This window comes from Danio rerio, chromosome 4, assembly GCF_052040795.2.
Source record: "Danio rerio strain M-AB ecotype USA chromosome 4, GRCz13ab, whole genome shotgun sequence".
Classification (NCBI taxonomy): Eukaryota; Metazoa; Chordata; class Actinopteri; order Cypriniformes; family Danionidae; genus Danio; species Danio rerio.
The window spans coordinates 18577033-18589916 of record NC_141024.2 but is presented as its reverse complement, the minus strand read 5'-3'; the positions used below and the strand labels follow the sequence as shown (position 1 = coordinate 18589916).

The 12884-nt window shown below is 32.4% G+C and overlaps 1 protein-coding gene across 15 annotated transcripts in view; it reads left to right on the top strand.

Annotated features, from left to right (window-relative positions):
- The window catches only part of anks1b (ankyrin repeat and sterile alpha motif domain containing 1B), a 315285-nt gene that overhangs the window by 166669 nt on the left and 135732 nt on the right, over positions 1 to 12884 (top strand). The gene's annotated exons all lie outside the window — the stretch shown is intronic.

Below are 12884 nucleotides of genomic sequence, written 5' to 3'. Positions count from 1 at the left end.
ATCAGAGGAAATGCACAGTGAAACGAAATAGCCGTCTCTTTTGCTGAATATACTAATCAGTAAGCTATAATTTTAATAATAATTATAAAATTATAAAGTACAATAAGTTTATACAATATAGGAAATAAACGTGCGGAATCAGTGTATATGGTTCAATAAATTAATAGGTATATTGATATGTTACGTGAGAACAAATAGTCTAATAGTTTTAAAAGACCAAATCATGAGGTATAGGTCTACAAAAGATGAATTATAGAGTAGATTGTGTTTAACAACTACTGTATAGAGAGATAAGATCCAGCGGTAGATTCAGAATGCACTGGCCTGGACAGCCGGAGAGGTGTGCTCAGAGCTTCCGCTGACTGCCTGGAGCTCAGATGCAAGAATACATTGAAGCAGTGTTAGGTGCATGCCAGAGTGCTTGTATGGTATGTGATGTGCGTTGTCAGTGGTGTTGTGTGGACGGGGAGCTTTTCAGAAACGCTAGATGAAATGCCAGTATGGACGTGGATCATTTTTGTTCTAAAATGCTGTTTTAAAGCGAAAACATATTGTGCATAAAGCAAACTTTAGTGCATGCTCAGCTTATGTTAACTTTTGTGAAACCTTTTAGTAATAAAAAAATAATAACAGACACTAAATTAGGAAAAATTTAGACAATTTTTTTGGCAAGTGAAGATTTTTATTTTTCATTTGACTTTAAAAGTGCTATCTACAGTATGTACTTTTCTTAAACACCCACAGGTCAGATTTTCCACCTCAGAATTAGTGCTTAATAATTCTGAAAACTTATTATTTTTGATAAATATAAATGCATTTAAATGAGTTTTTCAGTTGCTAGTTTTAGCTAGTTTTGTGTTTTCTGTTATTGTACATTTTCTTCTTTTATTTCAGTTAACGGAATAGATTTTTGACCAATACTTTTAGTCTTAGTTTAGTTTAAATGTCTGTTGTACACCAACAGATATTCGACTTATTGGTAAAACATGGCTCTAAAATGTTGCGTTTTATTCCCTTTTATGCATTATTAAATGTGAAGGTTACACATTATTTAAAGACATGGTTCTTTCATTCATCATAAAAGCATCTTTGCCACAGTGAATTGCTAGTAAACTTATACATTTTAATGTGGCTGTGGCTTTTATAGTCAGTCTTTTGTGTATGTCTGATAGTATGTTCATAAGTTGAGAACTCATGAATAGCTTTTGAAATATTGTAAAGAGTCAAAACTGTGCTAGGAATTCCTCACACAAAACCATCTGCTGCAAGGGGACACATTTTTGAAGCGTCCATTGAACTGTAATAGCCAACATAACATTATGATTATGAATGAACATTCTGTTCTGTTTATAGTAGGGTTGGGCATCTAAGCTATAATGCCGATCCGATACGCATCTCGATACAAAGAATACGATCCGATATATTAGCGATACATTTGTGACATATTGCGATGCAACACGATACGATTCACACCCATATCACGATACAATGCGATAATTCAGCACTAACTAATTACATCAAGTTTATGAGATGATGTGAAAGAGGATGCTGTGCCATTGAATGAGTTTGATTATTTATAAACCAAGCAAAACCAAGACCATTTTTACAAACTGGCTTTTCTCTCAGAGCCAGAGTGTCAGTTTACAGTAGAGGTTCATTTTAGAACATATAGCACATATTATTTAAGTATTTTCAAGATAAACAGATTGTATAAGTGCAATATATATTAAAAATATATATATTTGCACTCTTTCAACATTAGGGTTTACCATTGCACAACAAGAATTGTGATTTAACTTTTCAACTATGAAAACAAGTTTTACAAAGATATTTTGCCACTGAATATTCAAAACTTAAAGTCGTGAACTAGCAGTGTTATGTTGCTTTGAAACATCACTGTCACTGTAAACAACAGGCTAATAAAAGTATAATTAAATAAAAATTAACAGGAGGTGTTTAAAACCTTCGTTCTCCGTGACACTAGGCTGAATATCTTTGCAGATGAACAATGCAATAGCATTCGTTATTGGCGTAGAGCGAGCAGAACTGTTGCGCATGGAAAAAAACTTTTCTCACCGCTTTTGGAGCTGGTAGCTACAGTTGAAGCAGTGCAGGAAGCCGGGGATGCAGGAACACTGGAAGATGCTTCCACAACAACACCGTGGCGCCGCTTCAAGTGAGATTTCAGATTAGTCGTACTGCCCGTGTATTTTACAGATGCGCGGCACATTTTGCAAATTGCATCTGTCCTGTCATGTCGTCCATCCTTAAATCCATAATGTTGCCACACTTTAGGTTTAGAACTCATTGGGGAATAAAATGTTTGTTTTGCTTCTCGCGCTTTCTGAGGGCGCATCACTAGCTTCATCCGCACACCTGATACACTGAGTTGTAGTGTAACAGTACACATCCGCAAGTCCGTTGCTAAGGCATATCTTATGTAGTTTGATTAAATTATGCGCCAAAAACAGGTTGACAACACTTGTTAATAAATAAAAAATACATTCTATATTAAAAATATAAGCTGTATCTTGGAAAAACCGATGCATCTCGCAAAAACCGATACATCTCGATTTGCTTCCAAAATTTCATTCATCCTCTGCTGCTCTACCGATGCACTCGCATCGTGCACGCGCATGACCGCGTATCGATACATATCGGTTAATCTTCCCATCCCTAGTTTATAGGCACATCTTGTGACATTAAGTGCGTTTACATGAACAATTTAAATACGATTAAGACAATACTCTTATTAATATTCTACCATGTATACAGCGATTTTGAATAAATTAATCCGATTAAGGTCATAATCTAACTAAACAGAGATCGAATTAAGACATGTGGAGTATACTGATCTTAGTTGCATTATTGAAGTGCAGTACAGACATGTAAACACCTTAAACAAACACCATCGTGTAGGATTTTTGTTGCATATTGTGACAGGATAGTCTATACACACACACAGCTGTTTGACACTATTCTCTGCACCTTTTGAGTCAGTGAAGAACCAATATCTTGTTTGTTATAGGGGCATGCATGAAATGTGTATAAATGAAAGTGAAAGTGCCAAAATACAGTTAAAGTCAACAGATTAAGAATGAAACACCCAGAAATTTCATGAAGCTCTGGAGGATATGTGGATAGCTTTCTGACACAATGACGCTAATAGAATTATGTTCTGTAACATGTAAAACTGGATCATGAAAGGAACATTCAAAACTCATGTAAACACCTTAATCATGTTATTGTCTTACTCAGATTGAGCCAAATAATTCAGTTACTGATGTCCATTTAAACATAGTCACTGTGTCCAGTTTTTGGTTCATTTTGTTTGTGTTCTTTTTATATTTTAACTGAACTGGGTCCCTCATGTTTAAAGGGATAGTTCACCCCAAAATTACATTTCTGTCATCATTTACTCACCCGTTACTTGTTTCAAACCTTTACGAGTTTCTGTCAAGTCATGTCGTGCTTTATTGTCATTCCGCTACATGTGTGGACATACATTACAGAGGAATGAAATGTTGTGTCTCACAGGACAACAGTGCTACATAAATTAATCCTAAATACAAACACTGGACATAAGAGCTCATAACTAACATATACTATAAGATACTTATCTACACACATAAGGCTATAAAAGTACTTTTACATGATTCCGAGTTGTGCAGGATATTGTGCAAGAGAGGTAATAAAGGTGAATTATGTGCAAAAGAGGTATTTAAGGTTTAATATTGTGCAAAAGAGTTAAGGTTGAAGCTAGCAGTACAACGTGATTAAGGTACATTTATAGGAAAAATCGTTTTCATTATTGAGTTCTTGGAAGATAGAGTTTGGATAAAGTGTCAGGTGCATAAGAGAGAAGAAGATTTCTACAGGTGGTTTGTCAATTCTTCTCACCAGAATGTGTTTTCAAGAAACATGGAGTAATAAAGAAAGTGTCTGTAGTGCAAATGAGAGGGTGTCTATTCTACAGGTGGTTTGTTCCACTCACCTGTATGACATACTCAGGAATATGGGGTGGGGAGTGGATAAGATTTCAAAGGGGGTAAATTGACTGGAGTTGAGGGCTCTTACAGCCTGTGGGAAGAAACTGTTGAGAAGTCTAGTCGAGCAGGCTCTAATACTTCGAAACCTTCTTGCTGATGGCAGCAGCTGGACGAAACTGTGAGAGGGGTGGGTAGGATCTTTTCACACTTTTCTTAGGGTGAGCAAGATATTTTTTTGAAGCCAGAAACCTTTAACCATTTACCTCCATAGGATTTTTTTTTCTTAGTATGGAAATAAAAAGTTTTCAGCTTTCTTCAAAAAGCTTTTTTGTGAACAGAAGAATCTCTTAAATGTTTTGAACCACTAGAGTGTGAATACATTTTTATTTTTAGCTGAGCTATCCCTTTAAATTAAGAAACACTAGGTTTGCAGACAAATATTTCACGTTAAATCCCTTAGCAGACATAAAAAAGACATGATCTGTGAAAATTGCTGACATGCAGAAAAAATATAGCCGTTAAATTGTCTAGTGTCCGAGTGAGCAAATAAGTGTAGCTTTGGAAAAGATTTGCTTTCTCTTCAAAGGGAATGGATGTCTTTAGGCTTTTCTCAGCCAATGATATCAGTGTTTAGATCACCCGCCCTTTCACGTCTCCTGTACAGACATGTTAATTCAGCAGGAGGCCTCTCTTTTGATTGGCTCACAGTGTTTGGGCCAACTGCAGAGTGAATCCCGCTGCTGTGAGAAGCACTACTGTAAAAGTGTGACTAAATTACTCATCAAACCACCTTTTAACAGCGTTTTAAAGTGCCGCTCAGCTACTCAGCATGCCATTAAACCAGCAGTGTGTGGGAATGTCCTCGATGCCTGAATTGCTGGTAAATAAAAAAAAAAAAAAAACATTCAGAGGTTCTACACAAGGCCCGCTGCAAATGCACCATCTCAGCAGACGTCAGTGTTTTGGCACGGGCAGTTTTGTGCCAAGGCTGCCACTTCCTGCCTGTCATTTCCTCAGCATCCTCCTACGGCACTGCTGGCCGAGTGGGCAGTTGATGCTGTTTCCATGGCAGTGTTATTGCTGGTGCTGGGGTGGGGTAGTCATGGTGATGCCAGTGTACTTTGCGATTTGTTGATATCCATTAATGCTGTGCACAGGCTTGTCTGGCACACTGATCCCCCGATGCATGTGTGCAGGAAGAATGGGAAAAGTAGAGAGGAGGGAGACAGAGAGACAGAGAGAGGATCTAATTATAAGAGTTACTGCTCACTCATTTTTGCCCACTGTGCTGTTTTTAGTTTAGATACAGTCACTATTGGTGGGGGATGCTGCAATATCTACCTTTGCAAAGAGTGTTTTTCCAGTTTTTGCTTTCCTCTCGCAGTCAGGCAGCATCTAAAATTAACAATCACTTGTTAGTAGTAGTTTGTGTGTCTTCTAGAAATGTACCTGCTGCCATCGGTTGTAGGGCTGCACAATATATCGTTTTTAGCATCATTATCGCAGTATGATCCTATGCAATAGTCACGTTGCAGGCTCTGCTATGTTGAATTTGTTTCATTCATCCCTCAGGAAATTTGAGTGGATTCATAGCTGACCAATAACCAAATTGTTGTGTCATTATGACATTTAACCTTAATAGAGTGAAAAATTGCTAGTTTGCTTTGTTTTAAAGGCCTGTAAAATGCAAGTGCATTTAAATAATTTGTGTATACCAATAAAGTGTATGCAATGAAGACTATGCAGTGCTATTTGTTTACATTTGCTTATTAAACTAATATTATTAATAAAATGCTGTTTTATTTATGCAGATTAACTGTCCTATGAAATCATCCCAATCAATATAAAATTATGAGTTTTTTCCAAATTGAGCTATTTAAGTCTGTATAAATAATTGTGATCATATTGCAATAAATATCGCAGAAAAACAAAACATTTCAAGGTCAGTTTTTTACTATATCGTGCAGCCATAATCAGTAGTTTATTAATGTTAATATAATTATAACACTTGTACATTTTAATCCATGTGTGAAATAAGACTTATAAGCAGATCAATATGAGAAACAAATGAATTATATTTTTTATGTTTTCATTTGTTTGTTTATTTGTTTATGTTTATTTTTTTCTAATACAGTATATTTATATTATAAAATAATTATAAAATAATCCAGAACACCTCTGGTGTAATGCCTGGTAATACTATCCTGGATTTATTTTATTTTGTTTTATTTTATTACTTTAGGTATTAATAGTAGTAAGGCTAAATTTGTTAACATATTTTACACTTTTGAGTGGAGCATTTTTATAAAATTCTTTCTAACCAATTAAATAGCCTAAAATAAATTAATGCTTATATTAGCACTGTTTGTGACAATGGGCCATTATATTATATTATATTATATTATATTATATTATATTATATTATATTATATCATATCATATTATATTATATTATATTATATTATATTATATTATATTGTATCGTATCGTATCGTATCGTATCGTATCGTATGATATGATATGATATGATATTGTATTGTATTATATTATATAATATTATATTATATTATATTGTATTGTATTGTATTATATTATATTATATTATATTATATTATATTATATTATATTATATTGTATTGTATTGTATTGTATTGTATTGTATTATATGATATTATATGATATGATATGATATGATATTATATTATATTATATAATATTATATTTTATCGTATTGTATTGTATGATATGATATGATATGATATGATATGATATTGTATTGTATTATATTATATAATATAATATTATATTATATTGTATTATATTATATTATATTATATTATATTATATTATATTATATTATATTGTATTCTATTGTATTGTATTATATTGTATTGTATTGTATTGTATTATATGATATTATATGATATTATATTATATTATATTATATTATATTATATTATATTATATTGTATTGTATTATATTATATTATATTATATTATATTATATTATATTATATTATATTGTATTGTATTGTATTGTATTGTATTATATGATATTATATTATATGATATGATATGATATTATATTATATTATATAATATTATATTTTATCGTATTGTATTGTATGATATGATATGATATGATATGATATGATATGATATGATATGATATGATATTGTATTGTATTATATTATATAATATTATATTATATTGTATTATATTATATTATATTATATTATATTGTATTGTATTATATTATATTATATTATATTATATTATATTATATTATATTATATTATATTATATTATATTATATTATATTATAAACATCTTAGCAAACTATCATTTTGGTTGGTAAGAAACAATATATAAAGCTGGCAAATTCACTCCCCGTTCACAGGTAAGTCATAGTTTTAAATTTTGCTGTCAGGTTAAGCTGTCAAATTTTTCTACCATTTCTTACACCCAGTCACTTTTATAGTTCCCAGCGGGTGTCATTACTTTCATCTGTGTTGTTTCTGAAATCCTCCCCACCTGTGGATGTGTAACAGGAGGACCTGGCAACCCTTCAACTAAAGCCTTATTTGACCTGTGAGCTACACGACTCTCTCTAGCCACATTACACAGCACATTCCCTCGGTGCAAGACAAACCGTCTCTTAAAGAAGGCAACCGCTGATAGATAGAGAAGGTAATATCGCTCTAGCATACAAAAGCCTTTCTCCGCTACAGGGGAGTCGATATCTCAGTTTGCCAGGTCTCCACTGTGAAAAAGGCCTTTTCATCTCAGTCACTCTCCAGTCTAACAGGGGGCTTTTTCAAATAGAGGGGTCCAAATCTTTGCTCTTTGATGGAGGCTCCCTGACGCTCTGTCCTAATACACGTCTTCTGTCCCACTGTCATAGGACTTTGTATGGAGGCATTTCATCTAGTTTGCCTTGAACAGAAGCATTATTGGGTGTGAAATTTTAATCAAAACATTTTATATATATATATATATATATATATATATATATATATATATATATATATATATATATATATATATTTATTTATACCACAGTTCTGTCTGGTTCTCGAATCTAAGTGGCTGATAACCATGTGATATTCTGCAATAACAGCACTCTTACTGCCTCTTTACTCTTGTGTAAAACTCAGCCCACATAGGTTGACATCAGATCAATAGACTCACTACAGTTTGACAAATATTGCAGCTTTTGGACAACATAATGTACTTTTGAGCCTTTTTTTGGCGAGAATGTGGTTATTTAGATTACAACTATGCATTTATAAGGCTATAGTGCCTATTTTAAATATTTATAATATTCTGAGATCAGCATCCATTAGCCTGTCATACTGAGCAGAGCAAAGATGGTCGCGCCACAGGTTGGCGACAGAGACCGCATAATAAGTCCTTAGAGGTATAAAACACTTTTCGTATTTCAAACTACAGCTGATCAGATCATTACAGAACAGGTAAGTGACACTCTAAGTTGATCTCACTCTTTTGTATATTGTAGTGCTAAATTTATACCATAGTAGTCTGTTAATGTTTGCTTTGCTCTGGCTTTTTAAGGGTAATTATTGTGACCTCCAGAATGCAACATAAATACTTAGAAATCTTTGTAGACCGATGGCATTTCATGCCGTTCAGCCTTATAATCTTAAAATGTGAGCAAAGAATCCCCTGTTTTGTCATCACTTTTGATGTTATGCTAGAGAATCATTCAAATACTAGCTTTAAAGGGATGTTGTTGAATTAGCAACGTTTTTTGCTGTTCTGACATCAGCTATAGATGTGAATGAATGACGGAAGAAAGTAGCTCTTCATACAAAAGGTTTTGAGACTTTCCTTGTTTGATTTTCTTTTTTATATACATGATTATGCCGTCAAACTGTTGTATAAATGCAGGATCACACTGTAGCAGTGCGATATTGCTGTAAATTGTCAATGCATGCCTCCCACTAGTGCGGATATACAGCCATATTGCATTGCTGCGTGTTTGATATTGCTCATATATCATTATTTGTATTATGACCTCTTAGTTATGACTTACATGGTACAATATATATCTGTAACTTATATAACATAACTTTACATGACTAGCATGACTATTAAATGACTTGTTGTGTTGAAGACCAAAAATTTATTGTTTATTAAATTACTTTAAAATATGTTTATTTATTGGATTAAGCAGTACAGATAATGTATGAAACGTGTATTAATTTACTTCAATTCTGTACCAAGAAGTTGTTTGAATTATGGTATAGTCATTATAATTTAAGAAAATGCATATGTTTAAAGAAAAGGGCAAAAACTAATGCAAAAAACAAACAAACTGGAAAACCGTACATCCATCAAAGAGAGAAACTAATTGTGAAACTGACTTTAGAAATGCGAGAAAATATACTAAAACACATTGCTTTTGATTAAATCCACTCAAAACATGGTGTTTGCTGTTTGTTTAAACTACAGTACTTATTTAGAATGAGATGAAACAATTTTTTTAGGTTTTTTGTTTTGCGACAACTTGCTTGTTTTATGTTCAATCCACTTAAATTTGTAAAAAAAAAAAAAAAAAAAGTTTACTTCATTAATTTTAAAAATTGATTGACTGGAACCCAGCATTTTATACACAGGGTGTCTGCGGGGTCTTAAAAAGTATTAAAAGTTGATAAATCAATTATGAGAAAATTATGGCCCTTAAAAGGTTTTCAAAATCTTTCTCACGGTTTTACAAGATCTTAAATTTTGTTCAAGTGTTGTCCTAAGTGTTTGACCCAAAAAATATGTTTATTTTTTTCTTAATATTAACAACGGCATGCTCGATCCATGCGAGGGGGCATGGCCAAGCTCCTCCATCCGGGTGATGTCACGTAATTTGCAACAAAAGCGGGAAGGTGATATGACGCTCTCCACATGTAGCAAAACTATAGATCGAAACAGACGCAAAATTAAATGTAAATTTGTTAGAGAAAGAGTAGTTTAAACAGTGAAGAGCAACTGTGTAATTTATTTGTTTAACCTTTGTTTCTTTCAAGCTTATCTGAGTTCTGTTGCACGGTTGTGCTCAATTGATTTATAAAGTGTTTGTTTATTAAGTAAAAAGGTTTGATATTGATTAGAACTTGAAGTGACGATGAGGTCGTAAAATATTCTGAGAAAGTCTTTAAAACATTTTTAAAAAAATTTATTGAAATTACCTTTAGGATTCCTGCATATACCTTGATACAATGTATGAATGCATGAATACTGTAAAAAATGATGACAAAACATCACGACAACAAATGTGTTTGGTTACTTTAATATATTTTAAGTTACTCAAGTTTCAACTATTTTATTTTACTAAGTCATACAAAGTTTAACGAAATATACAGTATGTAGTCAGTTTGACCAAAAAATGTTTTTTTTTTTACTACGTTTATGTAATATTCTATTTTTTGTTAGTAATGTAATTGTTGAAATGTTTGCAGTATATATAGGGAATTTTTGCATGCACTTAGTTTTTCCAACCTTGTTAAAAAAAGTGATGTTTGGAAGGGTAGGCATTAACCTACACCTTTTTTGTAAGTATTTTTACTTGTATTTTTGTGAATTTTAGTTTGAGGACCGAAATAAATGTTTTCTTTTAGACATTGAAGCTGTTTTTTGGCTTTTCAGCATAAGATCTGGCAGTTCTTTCTGTTTTATTGATACTATGTTTATTTAATTCAGCCAGCATGCAGTGTAAAATAAAAGCAGGATCACTAAAAATCACATGTTAGCGTCTCCTCTGAGAGACCAAGACATGAAATCCAAGCGCTGTAATGATTGAAGCCGCTGATCAGAGCCCAAATCACGGTAAAGGCATTGAAGTCCTCACTCTGCAGAGCCAGGAATAGATCTCACAATTTTTTACGCTTTCGTCTTCTTTTTTTCATCCTCTTCCTCCTCCTCACTATTTATTAGCTTATAAGGTCCATTGTAGTGTTGCTGTGGAAACTAGCGTTGAGTGAGGAGTGCATTGTAGTTTCTTTGAAGCCGTGCCTTCATAGGTGATGAAATAAAGTTGTGTTGTTTTCCCTACAGTAGATGCGAGGGAAATGGAGAGATAGACAGAGGCATGATGAGAATGTGGAGAAGACAAGTTCTCAGCGTTTTGGGTTACCAAAGGTGGTGTATTTTTATCCAGCTTGTGCTCGGTGCAAACGGTATTGATGTGGTGTTTTGTGAGCATGGAGAGAGATGAGTGAGATTTGAGCTCTGCTATGCATCCAGGTCTTTCTGCTGCCAGATGTAGTCAAGTTGTTCCTCTTTTGGTGCCAAACATGATGACTAGCATCCTTCAATGAAACCTAGTTGAAAAGATTAGCAGTGATTCTATTGGTGATGATAGAACTTAGGGGGTTATTTCAAAGACTATGGAATACAAGGGACTTTGGCTTTAACATTTTAACTTTTTAGTTGTTGCCAGTGTTTGAAGCCTAATAAAATGAAACCAACTTTCTTGGTTTTCTGTAAAAACTAGTAGATAGATTTTTTTTAGGAGAATTAAAGATGCAACACTCCTGAGAGCCTATTTTATTTTAGTTAGCTAAAAGGACCAAGCCAAATTCAAGTATTATTGTCCTCAATTGTTTTAGTAAACAAAAAGCTTACAGAATAAATCACACTCCTTTAAAATATTAAGTTTATTTATTATATTTATTATATAGGTGGTTCATTCTGCAGTGGAGACCCCTGATAAAGGACTAAGCAGAAGGAAAATGATTAAATGATTGAATGAATATATATATATATATATATATATATATATATATATATATATATATATATATATATATATATATATATATAATCAGTGTTAGGTGTAGTTACTTTTTAAAGTTGTGCATTGCAATATTAAGTTAATCCCTAAAACAGTAACTAGTTGTGTTACTTGGTTACTTTTTATAATAAGTAATGCATCACATTACTTTTGAGTTACTATTGCGTTACTTTTTATTTCCTGGTTAAGGCTGTATCTCTTTCAGAAGATGTTTTTTTTTTCTGTTTTTTTTTTTAATAGATGAGCTCTGCAGTTAACAACGCACTGGATAACCTACACCTTTATTTACCTTTAAAAAACACATTAAAAAATTTAGGATGATATTATCTGAGATCCTCCTGACCCTAAAGCCCTGCATGTTGCATAATCAGATTATTGAAAGTGTAAAGCAATATGTTTGCTACTTTTCTACTATTTGACTACTTTAATTTTAATTCATCAATTTATTTTTAAAAAACTAATTATTTAAACTAAAATCTAACTTGCATTACACTTTCAAAAAGCAACTCAATTATTATTACTTATTTTTTAAAGTAATGCGTTACTTAGAAAACTAGTATTATGTAATTGGTTTTACTTGTAACAGGTTACCCCAACACTAAAAATTATCCTACCATAATCTTACCATAACAAAGTATATTTCATGAAATATAAATCTCCGTTAAAAAAGATTGTATGTCAGCTGTTTTTGTCATATGTCTCACACACACACATACACAAACACACATACTGTACATATCATTATTTCATTGTATTGCTGTACAGAATCATTAGTTATTTTTGTTGTTTAATTTTATCTTTGTTATTAAAAATATGAAAATAAAAGTCTAACATTTTTGACTTTACAGTAGTATTTAAATCACAGAAAATTTATAAAGTTATTAAATATAAAAATGGATTAATATGCCCTGATTACTATTAAAGTTACCAAAATGATTTAGGAAAGAGCTGTGGATGATTTTCTGAATAATTTTGTATAATACAAAGTGTAGCTCTGGGCTGCTGTCAGGATTTAAACAATTTGTTGCAGTATGTGTATTTGAGTGTTCAAACACAATATGGTGCTTTAGTGAGGTACATTGCTGAT